The following is a 24895-nucleotide window of genomic DNA, read 5'->3' on the forward strand; positions in this document are numbered from 1 at the left end:
TTACCGTTTACTACGACAATTAATCCTAAAGTAAAATGCCATGATCGTGACAGCCCTATACACACACTTACACCACCATGACAATGCTGTTCATTCATCTTGGTTCATAAGAAGAAATCCCCCGCGTAGGAGTGCCTCTCTCTCGTTGTCTTTACAGTGAGCTGTGGGTCGTGACAATTATTTTCTCCTTCCATTGCTCAGCTGCCAAAACGAGGGACCGTGGTAATTCATTTTATTAACTGGCAGCACAAGTGGTGACCGGGTTTGCATCAAGAAAGCCTGTGGGTGACATTTCTGTCGGTGACATTCCCAATGCAAACAAATGCAGGGGAATGTCATCCGATACAAGATAATCAGAGATTGAGAATTTAAGATGGCAGCTTGACGGACCATGAAAGTGTTGCCAGCAAATAAGGCGGTGAGTGTGGATTATTTTCGGCCACTAAATTTAACAGTTGCTGACTTGGCAGCGAGCTAGCCAGCTGCACACTGCCCATGGATGTGGAACGACGATGCAGCAATACAAATAACTAGAAAGGTGCACAGGTCTCCTCCGCCAGCCAGGCCGGGTTGCATACCCAGGGACCCACAAATCGTGTACGCCATGGCCGTAGCCCATGGGAATAAAAATCTAAAATATGGGGAATTTTGACTGTATAACCTACGGTTCAAGACAGCGTTATAGGCCAAAAAGCAGTGGCATAACTAAAGTAATTAAGTACATTTATTTAAGTACTGCAGAATGTGAGTATTTTTCCACCACTGCCTAAAAGTGAATGGCCTTTTCATAGCGCGACCATCAGTATAGGCCCGATTTGAAACATTTGGGGTGGAGGTTCTTCCTTGGGCTACGGGGGAGGGTGCATGCAAAGTTTCACGCCGATCGGTCCAACGGATCCGGAGAATAAAGTGGCTCAAAGACACACGGACAGACGTGAGGACGGACGGACATGTCATTCAAGCAGTGGTGGATAAAGTACTCACATTTATTACTTAAGTAAAAGAACCAATACTGCAAGATAGAACTACTCCGTTACAAGTGAAAAGCACCAAAAGTACCAAAACTAGAAAGTACTCATTATACAGAATGTCTCATTTCAAGTTGTCAATCTACTAGCTCGCAATGCGTCGCATTTGAGCTTGTATATATCGGCTAATTCCAAATGGTCGAAATGTATGTAGAGCTGAAGTGGTTAATTTAAAAATTATAAATCTACAAAGTAACCAGGAACTAAAGTTTTCAAAGAATTGAATGGAGTAAAACAATATTTGCCTCTGAGATGTAGTGAGTAGTAAGTACTGTACGTAAGTAAATGTACTTAGTTACTTTCCACCACCGCATTCAAGGAACGCTTCCGCCCGTCTCAAATAACTGACAAATGGTTGAGGTCTCCCATTCAAATCAGTCGTTTTATTCCAGGGTTTTCCTTTTTTGGAATGTCTACAAGCTCTTCTAAAAGCCCTATGTATGTGGATGGACTGGGATTAGCCCCTTACTTTAGTTTCTTTGCGACAGGCGACTGTGAAATTGGGTTGGTTAAGTCGGTGGAACCCGTTGGAAACAGGCCTTTTTTCTTTCTTTCTCTCTCTTTTTTTTTGTCCAAACCAAGGCATGCCCTATTGATTTGACACCCTCAGCAGCACAGATGCCAATCAAGCTTGTAAACACGAGGCTAAGGACGTCAAGCTGGAAATGGGGTTGGCTTGAAGAACAAGCTTCCTTGCTCGCTTGAACGACGCAAGACCAGCCTGGTTGGAAAGACACTATGCACAAATCAGACCAAAATACAATGGCGAACAGAGCACAAAAACACTGACTTCACAAGAACATACAAATATGATCGCCCTTTTCACATTGTTGCAGACTTTTGACAAGCGGTCTACTTTCCTAATTGCTTTGTAGCATATTTATGTGCTTGACTGCTTAGAGACTGTTATTTGGTTGACTAGAGTTCATTCCACTTCCAGGGTACTTAAAGCTTGGCAAAATGCCTGGCAAAAAAGTAAAGGTGCCGAAATATTGTCGATGGGCTGGCGAAATACCTCATAATCATGCCAAAATGCGTCGGCAGCACATGGTCATACCCCTGCATGGGCACCACAAAGGGTTACTCCAGCCCTGTCACTCTGCATATCTGCTCCATGCCTAAATTATACCATTTTAAATTCTGACTGAGGTTCTGCTGCCGTCTGTTGTTTTGTTTGCTGATTGGAGTATTAACAGTTTGACTGATTTAAACACGTAACCCACATTTTAATCAAATACCCATACGCTGCCGGGATTGTTGTATTACCTTTAGAGCATAAGCTGAATTATTTGGGCTTTTGATCCGTGAAAATCCGGCGAAAAAAGCTTCCTCGGTTTGTTATGAACCGATCGCACCATCCACTATCTTGGTGCACCCGGAAGACGCAGCACAAGACCCGCCTCCATGAGGCGTTGTACCCCATTCATTTGCATTGGCCTCAATTTCCCAGAAGCCCTAGCAGCCCACAGCATGTGTTGATTTCCGGTTTCGTCATCAAAACGAAACCATCTAGTCTCTATCTCCGCGGCAAAGACAGAGTTTATTTTTATTTATTACAATACGGCGGATTAAACACTTAGACCTATCCTGTGTGGACTGGGCTACAATCAATACAATGCTTACAAGGCTGGGTTATACAGCAAACATATATAAAGATATATATATATATACTGTAAGCCTGGGATTGGTGATTCTAGTGTGTGAACCTTGTGCAGCTTTGTTGGTTGGCTAAAGATGTCTTGCCTTTGTCAACAACAACAACTATTCAGTGATCAACGACTGCTGGAATACCAAATTTACCAATATTAATTCTCCTCTCTCTCTCTCTCTCTCTCTCTATCTCTGACACACACACACACACACACACACACACACACACACACGCACAAACAGCCAAACAAACTTCACTGCCTGCCTGGCCAGCAGCCATAAACAAAACCCTTTTGAAAAAAAAATCAACCGATTTTTTTTTTTTTAATCCATAAAAATTTAATGGGTGAAATACAGTACATACACAGCCCGAGAGACTCAGCATACAACCACACCTCTCTGGAATAATAGTGAAGGCACGAAGCACTAGCACTAACATTCAAGACTATTACTGTCGCTGATCAAATCTGAATGACCTGTGACCTTTGTGTTGAAGATGTGATTGTGACCCGTATGTAAACAGAACTCACGCTTCTGGCCACAGAGCCACACAGTAAAGCCCTCACTGTAAAAAAAAAAACACGGACATTGCTGGTTGTAGGAGTGGTTGCACCACTCAAAAAAACTAAGATCTACAGTAACTAAGACGTCTATTCAGGTCAAATTAGTAACTCTGACTTACATGAATGGATTCTGCTGTTTCGAGTCTACTAATATAAACCACACACACACACACACACACACACACACACACACACACACACTTACGATCTCCCTTAAAAAATATATAAGAACGGGGTCGGCGTGGTCATCCATTGACGGAGAGCTTTATTTAACCGCACTATGCAAATTGAGCTCTCACCACGATAACGAGACGACTTAAAACCCACATCTCCATACTATAGGCATGGGGGGGGCAGGGAGAGATTCAATATCGGAAGGACTTGAGGAGAGCCGCGTCCCTAGGCCCCTTCTCGTAAAGTGGACCATAAATCAAGGGCCCTGGTTGAGAGCGGGGGTCTCTGTGGGTCTGTTGCTGGAAGCAGACCCTTGGTGTGGCCGGGGGGGTGGGCTTGTGTTGTTGTTGTTGTGGACGACATCATTAGGTCTTCACCATACGCAATCACCTCATGCTAAATGCAAATAACTTCATGTAAAATCAAAATCACGTCAAGGAAAATCTAAAAAGACAAAAACTATGCACATCCTTTGTCTTTGGTGCCGAGCCAAACTGCAGAAGTGAATAAAGTTTGGATCTTTAAAAATGAGTTGCGTTGTTTTCGCTTATATGAATCAAAATGACGTCATGTAAGATCACGTGGAAATAACAATTATAAATTAATAAAATTAAGTGAACACTGAGGAACTTTAATGTGCGAATATGAATATTTTTTTTTTTACTTGATTTCATTAGATCTTTTTCACAGAATCAAAGGTTTTATGGTCATGATTCACCAGGATCCTGAATGACTTCATTCTAGGCTTAAAATAATTGATATATTCTTTTGTAAATCTCTATGGGGAAAATGAATGGCTGAAAACCACACCCACTGCTATGGCCTGCCCTATAGCCACCAAAATAATAATAATTGGGGAACCCTGGCCTATAGTCACCCAGATTCTGCTTCTACATCCTGACAGTTTTCTGAAAAAGCTATGTTTCTATGTCAGTCGTTCTTCGATTAAAAAAAAAAGCAGACCTACAAGCTAAAGCATAACATAATGCTAACACCAAAAGTTAGCAGTTACAGATCTGTACAGGTCCATTTGGAATCCCCTCAAGGAACTCTCACAGTCCCTGGGTGGACCTCACTTTGAGAACCACCTTTTCTACGCCACTTCAGCAGCCAGTAGTTTCAAAAGAAAATGCACTTTTCATGTAGAACTAAATAGAAAATGTATACAATCACAAGAATCAAACGAGCGGTGCACTGCAGTGACTTACGGCTTAAATTGTCTAGGTGTGGTAAAGCCCAGGCCATCTGGTGCCAAGAGCAAGCCGCAATGTGTATGCAATTAATGCATTATGATGAAGTCCAAAAGTGTTGCAATTAACCTGTCCTTGATCTCACCCACTTCGAAGCCTGTGATGTCGTTTTGCACTTTTGGAACTGGAGAAATCTGGAAATTATTCCCAGAGTTTAACAAACTACGGTTTGCTTTCGAAAATGGCCAGCAGTAATGTCAAGTATACAGTGAGGTGTAGTCAGTGAGCTTAACATTGGGAACCCCTGAGATCTGTTTTTGGTGCCCAGGATCACCATATACTGTAGCCATAGTATAGAAAATAGACAATGCACAAGCCTCACCAACGCATCACATCACAGTGTCTGCCGTTTTCTCAAAGTAGATTTATATTTTATTTTATATTCTTATGAATTGAAATGTTGCACTTGTGGAAATGTCCAAAATGGTTACCGTTATTTCAAATTCAAAAATAGCAAAGGGAGCAGATTTACTAACTCTGCTACACTTGATGTTTTTGTGTGATGGTGCATTTTTATTTGTATTTGTATTTTTTATTTTTCATATATTATCTCCTTTCCAATTGGCCGTCCCGATGTCACATGGTGTGGGGCCCATGCTAGTTTGAAGACAACACCACCACAAACAACAAGCAGCTCACTCTCACATTACTGGGCTTACAGGGGAAAGGCTGTGTGAACTGCAGCTCTAACGCTCCATGATAACACTACTAGTAACACGACAAGGCCTGTCTCTCTGGGGGGGTCATGCCAGAGTACATTAGCGCCTCCGCGCTCATGCAACATTCAGGGTTTACCCCGGCCTTCTGTCTGTCTGATGGCTGACAAACACCAAGCCATTTTCCCTGTCTGTTCTTTTCTATATGCATATGAGGTTTCCACCGGACAGAGACGATATGGAGAGAGTCTCCACCAAGTCCTCGAGAAAGGAGGGGGGGGGGGGGGGGGGGGGGGGGGGGGGGGGGGGGGGGGGGGGGGCGTGGGAGCGGTGAAATGGGAGGAGAAATAGCTTGTTTTGCTTTCGTCTGCACGTAATTTCCATCCTCCGTGTGTGTCCTTCCACTAAAGGCCCTCCGAAACACATCAACCTCATCTATCTGGAGCTCTGCGCACTCCTCCAGATCACCTGGAGACATGGTGGGAAAACAGCTTGGGCGGGGGATGAATATAATTCCATCCTGCTGTTGGGACTCTATCACTGCGCTGTCGGGGCAAAACCTTCTATGTTAAAAAAAAAAAAGCGAAGCTCACCATTCAGGGAATGGAAAAATAAATATTCATAAAACCCACAGATGGACAACCACTTTGGACCTGGCCACCCTAGTGAGATTAGCAGATCTGCAATCGCACATTTTAAGGAGACGTTATTTCACGTAATTTCCGCAACATTTACGCGACAGTCCTACAACAAAGGATACAATTGGGCCAATAAATATCATTCATTTATGAATAAACCACCATACAAAGCTTCAATATGGAGATATGAGGTTGGGTGTCCTTTGCCCTGAGCAACAAAAACACATTGAGAGAATTGATCACACAGTTCAAGGAGGGCTATTTCATCAGCGGGGGCACAACTATTTCAGTGCCTCAATCCTGATTGCATCTGTGTAAACCAATTGGCCAGTATTACACTTAAAGCTCCAGGGCTACAGTACGACGGGTGACACTGTGACACTGCACCCAATCACTATATATACAGTATATGCATGCATGTGTATATTCGTTGCTGTCCGGAAGAAACAACCCAACTAATTTTTGATTTTCTTTTTTTGCATAAATGCTATTGAACACGATTGATTGATTGATTGATTGATTAGACAATGTATAAACAGAGTAAAGGGATAGCACAAAAAGAAAGTCCTTGCGGTCTGGTTTCCATTTAGGCCCTGTGCAATCAATTCATAGACATGAACAAAAACAACAGAAATCAATATCACCATAGGTAAAATACAACAAAAACTCCACTGTAAAAAGAATAACACTGTATAAATCAGTGCTATTGAACACCCTTTACGTATGTTGGTTAAAAAATATATTGAAAATATATATCATCGTGAAAAATGAACGTTTTGGAGTTAGCTGGTTTCTTCCAGACAGCAGAGATATACGTGTGTATTTTCCTATAACACTACTGAGCAGCTGAGACGAATAGCAGTCTAAGTCCACAATAATTATCCATAATTTATAAATCATGGGGGATCAGGACAGCTAGGCCTTTTCAGGGAATAAATGATGGACTTAGACGGTTATTCGTCTCAACTGCTCGTGAAAGTAAAGCATATTACAGCTGCATGCGATTCAATCCAGTCTGATGTTATGATTCTCCTCCCACCCGCAACACATACAAACAAATGCCCCCCCCCTCCCCTCCCCCCACACACACACACCCAGGCATTGTATAAACATGTGAGATTGGAGTACACACAGTTGGAGAGATTACTGGCATTAGACATTGTTTTATTGCCACGTTAACCCATTCTGACCTGAGATCAGATTCATACGAGGTTTCCACGGGACAACACACTGGTCTGATTAACCCATTCTGACCTGAGATCAGATTCTAAAAAAATGTCAGTCGTTCTTCGATTTTTCAAAAATAGCAGACCTACAAGCTCGTAGCGCGCCACTCGGTGGCGCGCTATGAGCTTGTAGATCTGCTATTTTTCAATAGGTAAAGCATAACATGATGCCAACACCAAAACGGGTGCCCGGTCAGAATGGGTTAAGTGTTGCCGTTCCAACAGCCTTCATTGGAGGTAAATAAAGACTACGAATATAATACTGAAATAAGTGGAATATGTAGGGAAATGATTTGATGGTGAGATAATGTGTTCCGATGCACCTCCCTCGGCACTGAATAATGGCGTACTAGTGTAGAGAGGCAAGAACGCACAGAGAGATCATCATTCCTCCACGCAGCTGAACGCTATACGCTCCCATCAGGGAATATTCACACACAATGTCACAACGATTCTCAGATTGAAATTGACTGGGAAATACAAATGCCTCGTCAATGATGGATGAACGATCTTCTGGCATAAGCATTACCAGCGCATGTTTTTTTTTTTTTCCTCCTTCTGCATTTCAATAGCTTAGGTAGGTGTTAACCACGAACGTTCGGCACAAATAGTAGAGCTACAAGTGCGATGGCATATTGTGAGCTTTGTACATTTTTTTTTAGCAAAGACATTTGGTGTAGAGGGAAAAATGAGTATAGACCCCTGTGCTGCTCTACTGTCATCGAAGAAGATAGGCATAGTGGTTAAATAATAAAGTTTTACACCTTGTCCTGGTAAATGGTGCATGTATACGCCGCTTTTATCCAAAGCGCTTTACATTCACCCGTTCACACACACACATTCATACACCGGCGGAGGAAACCATGCAAGGCCACCAACCAGCACATCTGGAGGAAGGGGTTTCATAGTCTTTCTCAAGGACACTTCGACACTAACTCTGGGGGAGCTCGGGATCGAACTGGGAACCTCACTGTTCCCATTCGGCCGATCCACCGGCGCCCACCCTAGCCACAGCCGCCCGAGAAGGCCCTGTGAGCTTGATACATGTTGATTTGCACTATAGCCATCTCTGAATGAAGACTTATTTTCCCAGTAGTGGACTGCTGGTGACTGGTATTATATTATTGTTGTCGGGGCAGAAACCTCTTATCTCAACCGTGGCATTGTTCCGACCTCCCATTGTTCCGACCTCCCATTGTGCCGACCTCCCATTGTGCCGACCTCCCATTGTTCCGAAATTACTAACCCTATCTCTAACCCTAAACATAACCGCAAGCACGGGAGCAGCGCATGTTCGCCAACCATAATGCATGTTTGCCAACCATAATGTATGTTCGCCAACCATAATGCATGTTTGCCAACCATAATGTATGTTCGCCAACCTTAATGCATGTTTGCCAACCGTAATGTATGTTCGCCAACCTTAATACATGTTCGCCAACCTTAATGCATGTTCAGACTAACGGGACGTCGGATCTATGGGCACTGCAGACACATGTGAGCTTGTGAATCTGCTAATGTTTTCTAATCAGTGATTTCCAAAGAAACGGAAGCCTGATTTACAGTATAGTTCATCGTGCATGGGACTTGTGTGTGTGTGTGTGTGTGTGTGTGTGTGTGTGTGTGTGTGTGTGTACATGCAACTACAAGTGATATGCAAAAGATAATATATTAAAAATATAAATCATTGATAAAAGACAATGAGTCAGTATTATGAGTAAGTAAAAGATTACATTTAACAAAAAGATATTTACAGAATAAGAAGCGCAAAGGAGAAATGGAATCAATTAAAAGCAAGTCTATAAAAATAGAAGTTTTTCAGTTCCAATTAAAAGATGAGACAGATTATGATTATGTTGATTATGTTGGGTCCGCGTGTGCATGGCGGTGCATAAATTAGGCCACATCTCATTAGAGTTGCTCGTCATTTGACAGACTGTCAAATGAGTCACAGAGCAGATCGAGCTCCGTCATGACAGAGCTCTGCTCTGTGACCCAAGCCTTATAGGCCAGCGGTTCTTTGCTGATTTGGGGCACACTTGAAAGCGTTGAGAGTGTTCGCGCCACCACCCATGTCACCACTTAACATGGCAGCCATTAAAGTGATCAGATGGGTGGACGTACTGCATGCATTTTTTAATTTTAATTTAATTTAATTTAATGATCAATCAATCAGTCTTTAACCCATTTTGGGGCGGGAACCCCTTTTAGTGTTTTAAACATTATGTTATAATTTAGCTATCGAAAAATAGCAGATCTACAAGCTCATAGTGCTTGTAGGTCTGCTATTTTTGAAAAATCGTAAAAATGTGGCGCGAATGTGAATGTTTCTAAATCAGGTCTAGACTAGAGACTTGAGCATTTCTTAAGCCTTGAGTCAGAGAGCACGTTCCAACTTCCAAGCCTTAGTGGTTCTCAAGGACCCCCAGGGAACTTTGAGAGAACCAATGTTCTAGGCCTCACGGGTCTTAGAGGGGGTCCTACTCCTAAGCCTTCGTTCAGGGGTTAACAAATCCCAGAAATGCTCAAAGAAGCACCATGATGAATTCACATCGGGACGGTACTGACACTATAAAACAGAATGTCATTTTTTTGTTTTTATCCCTCGTCAAATTCTACACATCCTGTCACTCATTCACTCTATTGTCCTGCATGAGGAAAAACCTCAACCGCCTAAACATAAGTCTACTGTATGAATGTATTCGTTTGACACAAGACGGATTGGTTGTCTGGACCGGTATAGATATTCATCCCCCATTCCTTTCCACACGGGTGGGGTGACGTGCTGTCCGGACCTATTGTAATCTAAGGTACCTGATCTATCATACTTGTCTATGCATAGCAAAGGCGGCCGCGAACCAACGAATAAATGACTTTGTATCAGATCAATGCCCGATGATCGCCGGATAGGTGATGAAAAATGGAACGTGGCATATATGGGCGACGACGGGAGCTGAAATCTCATCTTCAAGGCAATTGGATTTCCTTTTTTTTTTCTCTCGCTTCTTCCCCAAAAAGATTTATCTGAGAACGTCTGTCATGCACGCACGTGATGCTTATCTTATAATTCACTACGGTCATTAAATGTGGGGCTGATCGAGCCAGAGTGGTATAGGGTCACATATTGTGGTATAACACATGGCGATCGATGCGTGTCGCTGTATGCATATAGCCTATGTACTGTACTGTATGCGCACGCATGTGCGCGGATCTCCCTCTGGTATTTCCATTTCCCTTCCAGAGTCTTATTAATGTAATGTAATAGCCATGATTGAGAAGCCCTTCCCCATTCTCTGCCGACGCGCCCACTCACAAATCCTCGCCAATTGCTCCAATCAGTCGTCGCGCGCAGCCAATGTTCCGCGGCGAGGAGACAGCGCCCGTTATTCCATCCACACGCCGCATTAAGGAGCGCTTTCATTTGGAGAGCGCCTTCTTTGACTTGTCCGCCCCTTGATTGCGGAGGCCGGGCGGCCCGATAGATAGATAGACCCTCTGTGGCGGCTCGTTGAAAATTAAAAGGATCAATCAGAACATGCCGGCGGAGAGGGGAGAAGCACAAGGGTGCTTGTGTCTGTCAGGCCCTCATACTGTATGCATTCCTGGGGCCAGGTCCTATATAGTGCAGTGGTTCTCAAACCTGTTCATGTCAAGGACCCCCACATTAATATGTATTTGGACACAAAGCCGTCAGCTGAAAATGTGTACAACACAAATATTCACAATGCATTATGAGCTTGTAGATCCTAAACCTAACTCACAACAGGTCCCACAGGAACGCGTCCGAAATGGTCGAGAAATGACTGTGTGGGGGATTTAGCAGATCTCTCTCTCTCTCTCGCTCATATTAGCAGGCAACAGTGCAATACTATCTCTCTCTCTCTCTGTTTCTAGCACAACAGCACCACTTTTGCCCCTACTGGTACTCTAAACATTGTGACAGTCACATAGGTTAGGACAATGTCACATAGGGACATTGCTGTTCCTTGGAGTGGTTGCACCACTCAAAAATAACACTCATCTTTTACTTTCTCTAAGGACAACCTAAAACATGAACCTTGGTTTAAAAAACTAGTCCTTTAATAACCCTCATAGATGACGATCCATTGAGAAACAGACCTTTACTCTCTGCGGTCACGGAACTGCCGTAAATGAACCAACTAATAGGTAAACAGTGCTCTTATATATTTTTTATATTTTATTTCAGTTATTGTTGATGTCATTAATGTACAATTTGGGTTTTTTTTACATTGTATTTCAGACTTTTATATTTTGTTACATGAATGTTGAGTACTGGTGTTGTTGTTGGTTTGTCCTGTATCTGTCATGTATCCGTCTGTCCTGTCTTATGTACAAAAAACTTCAATAAAAATACTTGAATAAGTAACAGTGCTCCACAGACCAGAAGACTGACTTGTTGTGAATTCTGAATAAGTGCAATATCCCCTATAAGTGCACGATATCCTCTGTCTCAATATGAACTGACTGTGGTGTTATTAGTATTATATATATTTTTAACAAGGAATGTTTTAAATTTCAGTATAGAAAGCCAGTGGAACGGAATTGTGTTTGATTATGCATTGTATGTATTGTATTGCTGAATAATGGCAAAAAGGCTATCTATACATGATCTATCTTGATTCACTAAGCCCCACATCGGTATCAATGTCTGTCTGTCTGTCTGCTGATTATCTTTCACTTTAAACAGCATCAAAAACAGTCATGCACATCCAAAGACCTTTTGAATGCAGGTGCTGGACCCAAAACAAACCAAGATCAAAAGCAAGAGAGAGAGAGAGAGAGAGAGAGAGAGAGAGACAGAGACAGAGACAGAGACAGAGACAGAGACAGAGACAGAGACAGAGACAGAGAGAGAGAGTTTTGCTCACTAAGTGATATTTTGTTTAGCAGACAACATTTAAAAGTCTGAAGAGCTTTGGCTTTAAAAGTTACTCACTCGTTTGATGCCTAACTGTTAGTTTTATATTATCACTAGTGTTTTTGCCAATCATTTGGTGGCCCACTTGCCATGTGGGCCCCCGGCCTACAGATTGAGAACCAGTAGTCCTATTAGCTCACCAGCTGTGTTGTGTCCATATCCTCAGTTTTCATTTATCCACGTGTAAATATAACTCTGACAGAGTGCAAACTGTAACCAAACTGACCCTTACACGTCCATTTGAGACGGCAGGGTTTCTAAAGCACACCGTAATATCATCACATACAAGGATGCTCTGCAATGTCCCCAATATAAGTCCACTCTAAAATAGCCAGGCTATAACACACAAAAGCCCTTGAGCGGCTGTTTATGGAGTAATGGCACTGTACGACTGTAGCCATCACCAGAAAAGGACCAAGTCGGAGTATGTGTGCGTGCATGCGTGCGAGAGAGAGAGAGAGAGAGTTTAGTCTGTCTGTCTGTCTGTCCTAATCTTGTAGGCCAAGATAGTATTTTTCATGTGTGCCTTGTGCTTTTCTTTTTAACCTTTTCTTTTTTAAACTTCAATTTTATACAGAGTCAATGGGAGTCGGATTGAGCTTGCCCAAATGCTGTGACTGACGGTACCGTTGTCATCATCAACGATCCCCAAGAATTCCAAAATCCATTCCATTCCTGTCATTAACATAAGACATCTTAAGCCAGTATGCTTCTCAAATTAAAATACAGAGCGGTTATATCAACGGGCGCCATTTAAAAACGTTGCACGACTTCAGTAGGTCAGACAGAGAGCGAGAGTTTAAGATTGAGTGATATTTGCCACTGTTTGAGGGTTTTTTTGTGGGCTTTTTGTCTGTGTCGATTAATAGGAACACTTGACCCACAGTCGTCCTGCGGAAACGAGCGACCTCATCAAAGCCTGAGTGCTGCTCATTCTTTCTTTGATCTTTCTTCTAGATAAACAATAAGGGCCGAGTGAACAGCGCTGTCCCGCAGCCATAGAGAGCTGCCGTAGAGAGGTTGTCTGGGAAACAGAAGGTCCCTGGTTCACACCTCCGTGTGTGTGTGTGTGTGTCTAGGTATTAAGGGAGAAATCCAGACCAAAAAACATGTACCCTGAATCAGCCTATAATCCTGTCCCAACGTACATGTTGGCCTTGAATTGTTTCGTAGATGCCGCCTGTTCTCCATTTTCCCCACCCCTCCCACAGTATAATGCTGTTCGAATGGAGCTAGTTGTCGTCATTCTAATGCATGGTATGTTAGTAGCTCCAAATGTTTTTTGTCTATTAATAGTGTCCCAGTACTCACACATGCACTGTTTGTCACCCTCGAGCTGCCATTCATTCAGAACCCAGCGTTAGTTCTCATTGGGCCTGAAATTTAAGGCCCAGGCCGGGCCTGGGTTCTGTATGAACAACAGCTCAAGGGTCCCAAACAGGGCATGTGTACATACAGTACATACAGAAAATGAATGGGGAATTCTCTTCCCGGGCCGCTCGTCCGGGGCGGGACAGCGACGCTCTATACAGTGACGAAAACACCCCGAAGGAGTTGGAGACTAAAAGCATTTATCGCTGATTTGCTATTTTCGCACACTTGCATACACTCTTGTATGATGAAGTAGGGCGTTAATTTACTAGCAGAAATACAGTACAGAGATACAGAAGGTTTCTGCCAGACACCAACGATGATACACAATTAAAATGATGTCATTATTAATGGCATAATATGCCTGGCACAGGCAAATTAATAATAACCATGCATGAGCGGCATGCCCGCCCGCCCCCACCCCGGCATGTCTTTGACTTAAGCCAGCGGCTCCGTCCCGTGGGAAAGACTGATGACCCCAGCTCAGCTTGACCGCCATAAAAAAGCACCGTGGGCCGGATGACATAATATCTGTCTAAATCAATTTCAGCGCGGTGCTCAATATGTATGGCCACAGGGCTTTCCTTAAGTGGCCACCGCCAGTTAGCTTACACAGTAAAATCCTTGAGTGTTCATTTGACTCCGAGAGGGTACAAATAATGGAACCCTAGGGTCCATTTGGTTTTGTTTGCACACTCTCGGAGTCACAAAGGGACAAGTTAAAGGTGCAGTAAGGCGCAGCAGGAATCTATTTATCTTTTGTTAAATTAAGTTGAGTGATTGTTCCAGGGTCAGTCTCCCTGTCTTTCCAGCTCTTAATAAGCAGAAAATGCCTTTTCAGGTAATGACACAAATTTGATCCAAGCGAGAATAGAGACCTCACAAAGAAATGAGCAGACAAAACTGAAACACTATAAATTAGTACTTTCTCCTGATTGGATGAAATTGGCATCCCCACCTGAAAATGTATTTTCTGTTGATGAAGAGACGGGAGACATGGCGAGACCTCTGTTACTGAACAAACACTCTATATAAGTGATTACTATCCCAATGTAGAGTTTTAACCTTTGCAATTGTATTATTTATTTTTTGCCTGTTATCTCTCCTAATGGTCCTACCACATCGATACAGCATGGAATTGTGAACAAAATCATATCAAACTAAAACAAAACATTCTACGTTTTGGATCTGAGATATGTAGTTAATGGTGGTGGCGTGGCTCAAATGCAGAATAATAAATAATGGACCTTGATGTGAAAAGGGTTGAAAACCACTGGTCTAAGGCGATGTTCTGCTCCAGAGTCCAGATGCGGTGGGATGAATAAAGATGCCGTTAGGACAATGGCATCCCCACCTGCAGACCCTGGTCCCCAGGGGGATCATTAAACACTACCATAGGCAGCCAGCCGCCCGCTGAAATACGCTCTAACTACTTACTCAGTGGTGCTCAAACAAGGAACCCCGAATTGATATGTACTTGGCCTACGGACCCCCACCTGACAACATTTTGTGACAGCCAGGGACCCCCAGAAGAGAAGGTTTATGTGAGAGGAAAAAATACAAATAAAATCTAAGTTATTTAACCTATTTTAGGTTTAAAAGGTGCATTCTAAATCCTGACCTAAGTTTTCTGGAAATGTTAAGTTTCACAGCACCACAAAACAGTATCTATTCGGTACGGTATTAATATACAGTATCGGTAGTATCATATGTGGTGGTACCGGCTCTAGTACGGTAGGCCAGACAGAGTATACTCGACTCCAGTATTTGAGCGAAAGTATAGATATTTCTGGTTAAATATTGAAAGTTGCAATTTGTTTGTGTTCAAATTTTGACATTTTTCCAAACCAATTCAAAGATTTTCCGTTACATTGTGAGTCTGTAGATCTGCTATTTTCACTATTATGTGAAATGGGGGTTAAATCATAATGTACTAAAGTCGATCGTCTTTGAAATGTTTAGTGGAGTGAAAGTCATAAGCATTCAAAAATACAAATATGAAAGTAAAGTACAGTACGGATCAGCCTGCTCAACAACAGTATACTCAAGTATATGTACTCTTGTTACTCCCACCACTGGGAGATTTGCCACTGGGACAGACACTTCTAAAACCACACAAAATCCCTTGTCGAATGATACCAAGCGAAGCCACCATAATGGATTGCATGGAAGACTACAGCTGCTTATATAGGCCTTGCTCTGGCAACTCAATTGTTACAATAGTTGAAATAAAGAAAAAAGGCGAGAGCGGAAACATCTTCTCCGTCTCTCAGCATCTGTCGACTGAATGGGAAGGGGAAAAAAGCACTACATCCGCTGTGTTTCTTTTCATCGTTGCCGTTTGCGATAGCCTCTCAACGAAGGACCTGTCCTTATCTAACTTTAAATTGTCAGCGTTGTCTTAAATTGTGTCACAGTTGGCAAGCACCAGCTCGGTGCGTAGCCAGTGTGACGTTTGCTTTGCTTTTTCTTTTTTCACATCCATCTGGACAATTATAGGCTAAGCCAGGGGTTCTCAAAGTGGGGTCCATGGTGGACCGTCGGGGGTTCCTTGAGGCCATCCAAAGGGATTCTTACAAGTTTGTAACTCTGAGAGCGTACAAATTAAACTGATGGATCTGGATGTTCCATCTGTACACTGTCAAGAGTTATGGTATGGTGACGGGGGCCCTTAAAGGTTTGAGAACCCGCACTGTCGAGCCATCATCATCCGTTCAGGTGGAGAGAGGGCAGCGAGCACATCAGCACATCACCGCAAAGGCGTTGACAAAACACACACACACACACACACATTGAGGAATAATGAGAGGAGAGGACAGGAAAAGCTGACTCGCCAGACAATCATTCAGCAGAAAATTTGAAATAACTAACCCCGTTTCTTCACGTCTACGCACGCACACTGGCGAGCATGCGACTAGGGGGAGAGAGAAACGCGTGCATGCATGTGCGCACATGCATGCACACTGGTGCACACGCACACCGCTTACATGTATTATCTCACAGCCAGGAAAAATATATGAGCGCAATTAACTATGGGTATCCACATGGGACCCTATACATAACATAAATGACCTTATTGAGAGCAACTTGAACATTCTCTCTCTTACATAATACATTGCGTCCACATACACATACACTGCAGACTGTGAAGTGTAGCCTATACAGTTGCGCGGTAGAGCCTGCATTGAATTCACCGTGAGGCAGAGAGAGAGAGAGAGAGAGAGAGAGAGAGAGAGAGAGAGAGAGAGAGAGAGAGAGAGAGATTTGGAATTCATGCATGCGTAACGGAGCGCGGAATGACGCGCCTCGCTCCAAATGCTGCACATACATTATAGGACAGTGGTTCTCAAAGTGTGGGGTCCGGTCCGAGCGGCACCCCCTGGGGTCCTTGAGGGGGTTCCAGGGGGTCCCCAGCCAAATGAGTTAATATATAGCATCAAAATCTTACTTGTGTAGGCTTACACCGTTTATTTGAAAATAGCAAATCTATAACCTCAATAGAGCTAAATAAATAAATAAATTATCAATCAATCGATCTGGGGGGGGGGGGGGGGAATAGGATAATGCATAAATGTTAGTATATTTTGGGAAACATCACATCTTGTATATTATAGCTGGCACCTCATGTCCTATATGGGGGTCCGCCGGCCAAATTACATCCTTGATGTATGAAAATGTTTGAGAACCACTGTAGACCTGATCCCCCTTTGGTGAAACGCACTGATTAGCCTCCTCGGGTCCTCGGTATATGTGTCATTTCATCAAATGTCTCTTATAAGCTTCAGATGACTGAATCACTGAACCGTACGGGTCTCACCAGAAAATACACAACAAGAGAATACTGTACAGCACAGCACGGATCATTCCATCAACTTGACAAACCAAAGAAAAACCAAAGAACTTACCTATACGCAGTTTCCTTCTTTCTCCAGATGAAAGCGTATAGGCTGCCCTCAGTTCTGAAAATAGCAGACCATATTATGTCGTATCTGAATCGGATTTAGTTTCACAGGAATCAAGTCCCATCAACAACCTGATTAAAATCCCAGTTATGAAATAGTCCAGTTGTCCAAAACGCAGTCTATTCCAAACCACATATTGCGAACCATTTCACTGACTGGCGCAAATCGGGAGAGAGAGAGAGAAAAGAAAAAAAACTGCAACGCTTCACTTTAAAATCGCCCGAAAGAAGAAGAAATACATTCAAATGAAATCATGACACTGATTAATTAGAAAATGGTCGACGGAATCAATTGACGGGCAATATATCAGGCAACCAGTCGCGGTCCAATTTTGTAAAAAATAATCTGATTAGATCCGTTTGCAACGAAAGAAAGAAGAAAAGGGGGGAAAAAAACTGTCAGCCAGGTGAGCACCGCTGTCACCGCAACTAGAAAAGCAATTCCCAAAGTATTCTGTTTCTTCTTGTATACAAAAAAAAAAGACACGAGCAGTCACCGTCCGCGTCCGTCCCCTCGATCCGCTCGCCAATCCGACCGATTGGTCGCCACTGCTCCTTGAAGTCTTGATCCCCCGATGGCGCACCGACCGTGTCTCTCTCTCGTCTCAAACCAATTCCAACATGAAGCGAACGAAAGGGGAGAAATTTGGGGGGGGGGATTTCGCTTAATGTCGTGGTGGTGTGGAACCGAAAACTCCACGCTCACCAAAAGGAGCTGCGAAGCAGGAATGTGTGTGTTCTGGACGACGGATGATGATGATGAGAGATGCAGGACTGTGTTGTATACTCCGGCATTCCAGCATCCTCTCTCTCTCTCGCTCTCGCTCTCTCTCTCTCTCTCCACCGCAGACACACACCACGGACACGGTGGCCAACGCAGTGCAGCTATGAAGTTAAGGATAGACGTACTGCCGCCCAATGGAAATGACTGAAAACATCCTCAAGTTGCAAATCCCTAACCGTCATTAGCCTACACACGACACAATTAGGTTCCACAGGTGACAAAAAAAGGGGAAAAAATGCATTAGGCTACTTAACATGCGGGAGAACATGTCCCTCCCTTTTACAGATATTTATTTATCATTTGTGTTTTTGTTATGGGGTGTGTGTGCATGCATAGCCTACTGTGCAATAGCTTGGATATGATCAAACAACAAGGCTTATCATCGGAATCCCATTTAGGCTATAATTGAAGTGTATGCCACAATGCACAAGTTTGTCATTTGCAATGGAGAATAAGGGCCAAACTCATGTCCCGTGGTCGATTAAAACACTAGTATTATCCTATCTCGGATCTCCTCCCGATATGCTTGCGAACATGGTCTTTTTCAGTAAGTAATTAACAGGAAAACGTGCATGGTGGTTGCAGTGGTATATATATAAAACAATTATCCTTGTGCTGTAATAGCCTGTAAGGAAACATATAGGCATATAGTTTCCATTCCCATTTCAACAGCCTCAACAGGGGTTGGGTTTTCAATGTAGTATATAAATTGGGAAATATGCAGGTTAGGAATGCTGCATGTCTCACTACCACCCGGTTATGCAACATTCCAAGTATTTTTGCTGAAGCCTTGAGGGGGGGTTCCAGGACAGGTGGTCCCCAGCTAAATGATTTAGTGTTGGTAACCAAATGGATTGATCTTTAACTCTTGAGTGTAAAATGAATCTCCTCTAAGGCAATGTTCTGCTCCAGACTCCAGAGTCGGTGGGGATGAATAAAGTGCAAAAGGACCCTTACGGGACCTTTTGGCACACACACGCACAAGTGCACGCACTCACACACGCACACACGCACACACTCTTCTGATTCTGAATACACTGGGTTGACAAGCGCAAAGTACTGCAGGCTAAGCTAGGACTTGACCTGAAGAGTTGTGATAGTAGCTATTCATTGGCTATAAGGTCACAGATCAAACAGGCAATAGACTGAATCAACAAGGATAATATGTATTCCTTTCTTGCAGTGCTGAAGTGAACATCTCTTAGTGATTGTGTGATACAGATTAAGGACCCGCTCCTAAGGTATAAGTGGGTCTCCTTTTCGGCCGATGGGGCTTGCAAAAAGGACCTCATTTGATTTCCTCTGCACTGGGCTACCCCTGTCAAGGCTTTGGCCTCTGGCACTGCGTCTCTGTGAGGGGAATTTCGATGAGAGCGGGGCTTTGAGGAGAAGAAAGGCCACCCTCCTCAGACGGAAAATGTGCACTGTGTGCTTTCTCTGTCATATGCAGACCCTGACAGGAATAGAGGTCCCTTAATGAGCAGAGATGTGGACAAACACGGCATTGATTCCTCCCCTCCATTCAAAGTTGTTGTCCACAAATGCCTTTGACTCAATCAACTGATTACTGTGCAACTTTGAGGACATATAATCCATATAGCAAGGGGAGACGGCATGTTGTGATGTTTGTTTTATCCGAGTTTGAAACCAATAGTTGTTTGACGAAAACATACCACACAAGTGTGGTGCTGCTATTGATTTTGTCTTTGAGCTTTTACTAAAACTAATCCCACGTCCAAAATCAAAGCTGTCATGAAAATAAAAGCATATGATCAATGCCAGAGGGAAACGCGTAATCATTTTTGGACAAGAGTGCATTGTGTACAGTAGTTTTATAATAGTCATAGTAACCAAGTACACAAATGCCTTCAACGCAGTGAACTGATTACTGTGCAACTTTGGAGACATATAATCCATAGTGAAGGAAGAGTGCATGTTGTGAAGTTTGTTTTATCCAAATTTCAACTAATGGTTGTGTGATGAAAGCATGCCACACAAGCGCTGTGCTGGTATTGATTTTGTGTTTGAACAGAGCTACTCCTGCATATAACTAAATTCAAGTTCCAAATGAAAACAGTCAAAACACAAACAATGTTTGATCATTGCCAGGGGGAAATATGTCCTCATTTTTTACAACATTGTAAGGTACAGGTCCTCATAGGAACTAAGTCACAGTGAAATGTTTTACTTGCTTTTATTTGTTATTTCACAAAAATATGTATCACACCAGCACATGTGGATGCTGAGGGTCTCTTAACAAACTAAACGTTGTCACACATAGTGTGGCATGGCAGAAATAGCTGGTCTGCAAGCTCATAATGTGTTATGAGCTTGTAGATCTATTTTTGCCCCAAAATTGATTATGCCTTAAGCCCATGACCCACCTAATTCCAACACACTTTGCTAGTTTGGGATGGCTCAGGGTAGCAGGTTATCACTGGGATTGGTATTTTAGATAGTCAAGGGAACAACGGCCATCAGTACGCTCATACCTGTCAAACTACATCTCCAAATTGAGTGACAGCCACAACACCAGAGGGAGTGACCATGATCTGATACCACCCAAACTTAGAACAAAGATGGGGAAATTTTCACTCTACTACTCTGCCAACAAAATGTGGAATGCACTGACACCATCAATTAGTAGGATAGTGTTTGTATCTGTTGATGACATAATTGTGTTAATTTGTGTAGGCCTATATGTATGCTGATGAACTGAATACATAGGACCACAATGGAAAGATGCCCCCAGGACATTTGTGTCTTCTTCTTTTAGCTCTTGAGCGCGGCTCAGAACCTCTCAACAGGGCTCAGCGGGTCAATGGAGACCCAATTGGTCTCCGGTTCCAACTCCGATGTTGCGGATTTTACCCCTGACCCCCTGGGGTTTTTAAGAGGTTTTAATGTCTCACAGTATACCACATGCCGTTTACATTTCTGACTAATAAAGTATTCAATCAACCAATCCTCAGGCGCTTATGGGTCAAACGCAGAGGTCGAACTTTCCCTATAAGGATGAGCAGCATGTTAGGCAAGTACTGCAGGTCTGAAAGTGTGATCTTTAAAGCAGAATATATTAAGGAAACAAGCTGCAGCCGGTGCCTAAATGCGGCATGTTGTCTGTAATGGAGTTCTCCCTGAAGTGACTACGAGAGATGATGATGAGATGGAGAGAAATGCTTGGAATGCATCTCATTTAATGACTCACACACCGAACACGGAGCCAAAGGCGAGGGTTCTCAAAACATCTTCAGTACGCAAGTAATCTTTGATCCTGCGTAATTCAATGGAACAAAGATAATATCTGTGCGGTGATGCCTTTCCTTTTTAACGCCGCGAGCTAAAGATCTACAAAAAGGCAAATGAGGAGCATAAATGAGGCTGAACTGTTGATAAAGGAAAAAATTTAACTCACGCAGGAACGCAGCTGAATGTAAGTCGAAGCATGATAAAGGTGCTAAGCACACATTTCATATTGACTATGACCATAAAGCTGTAGCCTGGACATTTTATTCCCACTCCTGATGGAGAGAGGATGTCTGTCCTGTGTTTCATAACTGATGTAATGGCATCACAAATTAATTTCCCCAGCAGGATCAATGAAGGTCTATCTAAAGGTAATTGCAACTGTAACACCTGGGATTCAAACCGGGTTCCACCAGATGTGAGAGAGTGCCCGTGAACGGTTGACCCAACACTCCAGGAGGGGATCCCCACTGGGCCAGGGGAGATATTGGGCTTTTCGGGATATTAATTCACACTCTTTAGACTCAACCTCACCCCCCTAGCCCTCCTCATTCATTGTATGACTTCTTGCACAAAATGTATGTACTGTATATGCTACTGTAGTTATACCGGTGGTTCCCAAACCTTTTCATGTCAAGGACCCCCAAATTGACACCAATTAGCCCACAGAACCCCATTTGAAAAGGACCCCCATGAGAGAAGGCTATAGCAGTGATTCTCAACCCGTTTAATTTCAAGGACCCTCAGTTTGACATGCATTAGTCTATGGACCCCCATTTCATGGCATTTCTATCACTCAGACCCCCAATTTATATTGTAAAATCAATGTTAATTTAACTCTGAGAGTGTACAAATGGAACCAAATGGACCTGTTCCCGTTTCTCAGAGTTACAGACCCATAAGGGTCCATTTGGCTCCTAACTATCATTTAGCTGGGGACCCCCTGGAACTCCCTCAAGGACCCCTGGGGATCCCCGGACCCTACTTTGGGAACCACTGCGTTATACTATACATACAGTATGGGTTATTATAATATTTATATACAGTAGACACATACAAATGCTTAGAATTGTATTTATATAGCATGTTGTTTCGACAGATGCCACGTGTGACGTTTACCTGTACATGGCACTTGATAGATGTATTTGCCCTCGACTTAATTTGACCATTTGCGAACTTTATTGCTGACTATAGGGTTTATGGGTGTATTTACCCTGATATTGCACTCTGTGAGGCACTCTGGATGGAAGTGTCTGCTAAATGCTTGAATTGTAAAATGGCTTTTAGAGGAGTTTAAAATCCTGAATGGGGTGACGGAGGCGGCCACGAAACCCACCCTATACGCTGTGCCAAACACAGCATGCCAACAGCGACGGGGTGCCAACACCATGAAAAGATTGTTATTATGAAATTAGTCCATTTGTGTCTGTCCATTAATTAAGACCTGGGGCCGATTCCACAAATACCTTCTGAATCTACAAGTAGTTGTAGAAATGTTCCAAGCACTTTGTGCCACGCTGCTGCAAGATCTGGTATTTTTGCCAGCTTTGTGTGTTTGTGTGTAGCCCATAGCTATGATTTGATTGGATGAGCAATGTGTGTGCCCCAAAGCGATGATTTGATTGGCTGGGCACGGAATGTGTGATGTATGATGATGTATGATTGTATGATGATCACACAAGTGTGATTTTTGAATAGCCAACACTCTAAGACGCACATCTAAAATGAGTAAATGACACATTATGCTTTCGTGCCTTAAATGGGTGAAACAAAGGTTAAAAAAAAAAACAACACGCAGCATGCCTCCAAATTCAAGAACTGTTAATGGAAAAACAGATGGAGAAGTCGGCCCAGCTGATGAGCTGGCATTTAATCAACGTTTCTTCTTTATTTTTTTTGTCCTTACGCCAACCATATAATTGCATTGATGTGCTATATGTTCGATGTAATCTAATGTAAGCAAGTCACTCAAAGTCACACATGTAAGTGCACAGTATTTGGTCAATAAAACATTTTTGAAACCAAGCCAACACTAAGCAAATGATCCTCCTAATCTAATAAAGACAGAGTGCTCAGTTGTCACCAGAGTCTAGGGGACACAGAGATCATTTTAAGCTATATTGCCATGGAAGGGGGTAGAATTTCACACACTTTCACACTACTAGTACTTTAACCCTAGCTAGAATCCTTGATTCCTTATTGTGGTGAAGGGAGGCTTTCTCAGAAATATACCAACAATCTCACAGCCCGTCACACTGAGACATGTTCCCAGCGGGCGTCGCTCTAATATTTATAAATAGCAGAGACAGGGGGCTACAACAGCACGCAACTCATTCTGACCCAGGGACCTTCATCAGAAAAACACATTTTGAACCAAGCAGTAACTTCATTGCTAGATAACACTGTTGAAGTGCGTGTGCGACTGTGTGCGTGTGTGTGCTCGCGTGCGTACGTACGTGTGTGTGCGCATGTAGGCTTGCATGTGTGGACTCATTACGTGACTAATGAGTCATAATGACTCACATAAAGTGTGTCCAAATTTGATTACAAACAATATACTTGTATGCAGAGAATGAGTAATGAATTCATTAAACTAGGACCCACTTTTGCCATGTATATAATAACAATCAATAAGACTGCAAGGGTCGAAAAGTTGTACATCTGCTGACGTTTGTCATAATCAATTTAACACTTTTTTGCGACCATGGGTCGCAGTTTACTATGCACCTGCATTTCATGTCAGTCACACTTCATGTCAGTCAGTTCATCCGTCAGTCACGCCTCATGACAGGCTCCATATATGGCCATCTCCATATATCACGACACTGACCTCATCAAACCCTGGATAGCTATACATGGAGAAGACTGGATCATCACCTAGATGCACCTGTGGAGCAACTCTACATCTGACCTCACACCTTAAACCCTTAGATCTCCATTATATGGAGCTGACCCGTTCTGACATTCCATATGTTCCCCACCTGTCCTTCGATGTCTCCCTTTTGACTGATACCTAGCCTGGGCACCATTTCATTTAGGGTATATGATCCTGTCGGGAGCGGATGATATCGTTACGTCATGTTGTAGTATTGTTTTGTAGTCGACAGGCAGGAACAACGGGGCGGCAACTTCCTTTTCCCCTCAAAGCGATTTTTCTCAATAAAAGCTACAGGCTACGAGAGCTTTTATTGTTATTCTCCCGGTTTGAGGGAAAAGGAAGTTCCGTTTGATTGTTCCTGACTTTACATGACGTAGCGATATCATCCGCTCCCGACCGGATCATACAGACTTTTGAAACAGAGACCAGGCTTTCCTCCGAGGTGGTGGAAAGCCTGGTGAGGCGAGGTTAACTGATACCTGCCATTCAAACTCTACAAGGGCCCGCCTCCCAGACATGTTTTTTAGGGCG

At 43.1% G+C, this 24895-nt stretch overlaps 1 protein-coding gene across 1 annotated transcript in view; it reads right to left on the reverse strand.

Annotated features, from left to right (window-relative positions):
• LOC308311992 (interleukin-1 receptor accessory protein-like 1) overlaps nt 1–17674 on the reverse strand; it is a 414337-nt gene extending 396663 nt beyond the window's left edge. Inside the window, exon 1 of the mRNA XM_080758824.1 lies at nt 17401–17674. The gene's annotated coding sequence lies outside the window, so the exon portion shown is untranslated. The remainder of the gene's footprint in view (nt 1–17400) is intronic.
• Nucleotides 17675–24895: the final 7221 nt, after the last annotated feature.

The sequence above is a fragment of the Protomyctophum bolini genome (genome assembly GCF_963924005.1).
Source record: "Protomyctophum bolini genome assembly, chromosome: 24".
Classification (NCBI taxonomy): Eukaryota; Metazoa; Chordata; class Actinopteri; order Myctophiformes; family Myctophidae; genus Protomyctophum; species Protomyctophum bolini.